Raw genomic sequence first — 2563 nt, forward strand, 5'->3', positions numbered from 1 at the left:
AATGTTACACATCTTACGAGTACAAAACAATATAAATAAATCGCGGGATAATCATAGCAAATCGTAATAATCCGTTGGACCAGATGAAAGAAACTAAAATAAGAACTCAGAATTATGGGGAGAAGCATTAGAAACCTTTATTGATAATATTTGTTTGGTCTGCCTCTCCATGAAGAGGTTCAGAGCCTTACAATGGTGTTTTCTCTTCCCATAAGAGGGGTATATTTTCTTGTTTCTCTCTCCTCTCCCTAGTGGTGAGAAGCAGCCCCTTTTTCTAGGGCTTCCACTCTTAGTATTTATAGATGTGAGCTTCGTGAGCTGACAATAAATGGCCGTGGCCATGCTGAGGTTCCGTCCCCGTGGGGGAATGAATGGGTCGTGCCCTCCTAGATTCCATCGGACAAGAGTCGAATCCTCTTATAAATAAGTGGCCATACCACTTATTAATTATGGATTAGCTCAAGAGGAGATTAACTCCGTTAATTACCGTGAGGTCAGATTCTGACCCATACAGTTAGTCCCTCCGCTTATTGAGGTCGTGTTTCGGCCGAGCTCGATGAGCGGATTTCATCGATTGTGATTTGAAAAAACTCGAATAAGGGGGTCGACTTATTGACGGCAGCGCCCTTAGTCGTTTACACGTTGGAGATGGCCGTAGCCTTTCATATATTGGAGGTGGCCGTAGCCTTTTCATATAATGGCGATGGCCATAGCCTTTCATATAATGGCGATGGCCGTAGCCTTTCATATGCTGGAGAGACTTTCATACATTAGAGATGGTCGTAGCCTTTCATATATTGGGGGTGGCCGTAGCCTTTCATATGTTGGAGAGCCTTTCATACATTAGAGATGGTCGTAGCCTTTCATATATTGGGGGTGGCCGTAGCCTTTCATATGTTGGAGATGGTCGTAGCCTTTCATATATTGGGGTGGCTATAGCCTTTCATATTTTAGAGATGGCCGTGGAAAATGAGTATGCGCCGGGTACGTATTTGGTCACGTCCAGAATTTTGAAGGCGTACGGCGCATTCTTTCAGCGTTTGTAGGCCGTTGCGATTATTCTGACGGCGGGATGTTGGCGGATGGCTGAGAAGCCGCTTCGTGGAGCTTGTCATAACGACGCTTGCTTCGGAAGAATCGAACCGTTTTACGGTTGGTCGTGCAGTTAATGATGGCTATTGGGTTTCGCGAAAGCCATTTATGTTGCCTATAAAGGTGGGTTGAGGCATTCATTTTCTCATATCTTCATTGTTCATCTGAGAGAGATTCTGAGGGAACTTTTTCATTTCGCTAATTCATCTTCTCCTTTCTTTCCTTTGATTGTGATAGCATTTGTCTTTAGTAGATCAACAATGGCAGGCAGCTCTTCCCACGGTGCTCTTCCGGTAGATGGAGGGCCATCTCCGGCGATGGGAGGTGCAGAACAGATGGAGTCCGGCGAAATTTCGTCGGTTGACGAGGTGGTTCCTCGGCCCGGAGGTCTGGCGATTGATTTTACCGTCGACGGTGGAGAGGAACCGGTGGATGAAGCCCCGTTGATGGGGGAGATCGGGATGGCCCGATTGCGGGAACAGGGGGTCGTTCCTACCCATGCAGACATCGTTCTCGCCAGAAGCGAGGAGAGGGTCCACACCGACCGCAGGGGATACTGCGTTTTCTACGCCTATCCTTTCAGGTTGGGGTTCAAGATCCCGCTCCCAATACTGGTGGTGGATTTCTGCCGTTATTACGGGGTGTGCCCGGGTCAGCTCACTCCTTCCCTCTACAAACTGCTGGCAATGTTCATTAAGTACGCGGAATTGGCCCGAAGGGAGGTCACGCTGCAGCATGTGCTGAGTCTCTACGCTCCCCAGAGAGTCCGTGGTACCATGATTCAGGCGTGCCCTCGTGGGTCGAGGGGCCTGGTCATGAGATTGGATGACGAGGTCGACCCCCGCTGATCACACCCAACTATGCCTTATAAAAAGGACTCTGCGGACGTTGCAAATATAACCCGAGTATTACGCCCAGGGTCGAATCCACAGAGAGTTAACCTATCAACCGCTATCTTTAGACCCACTAAGTCTTCAGAACCAGCTTCTCAAATATTCAAATTCTCAGTTGAGTGTTCTTTAATAACTAACTTGCAAGTAACTAAATGGTTGTAACTAAATTAAAAGGGTTGTAAACAATTATGAGAAAAAACTAAGGTAATGATTTCCCTCTATTGATGGAATCCCTTCTGTTTATGCTCATACAAATTTACCCACACATCTCTATCAATCATGAACGCTAATCTTACCGCAAATCTCTCCCGAGTAATTACAGTAATCTACTATTGCACTCTCCCGAGCTACACTAGCTTACTTTATTTAGCACAATTCACTTTAGATTGCACCCAAGGCTTCGTTATTCCTAATCCCGCCTTTAAACCCGCAATTATAGATTCCTCTAATAATCTAGGAGTGGTGTTGTTCAACAATACCCTAAATATGCACTCTTTTCCAAGTTATGCACACTAAATAGGCACAGCTAATTGAGGATCCTGTCAATTAACTACAACGAACACGAAGTTGAACAAATA

Source organism: Nicotiana attenuata, unplaced genomic scaffold, assembly GCF_001879085.1.
Source record: "Nicotiana attenuata strain UT unplaced genomic scaffold, NIATTr2, whole genome shotgun sequence".
Classification (NCBI taxonomy): domain Eukaryota; kingdom Viridiplantae; phylum Streptophyta; class Magnoliopsida; order Solanales; family Solanaceae; genus Nicotiana; species Nicotiana attenuata.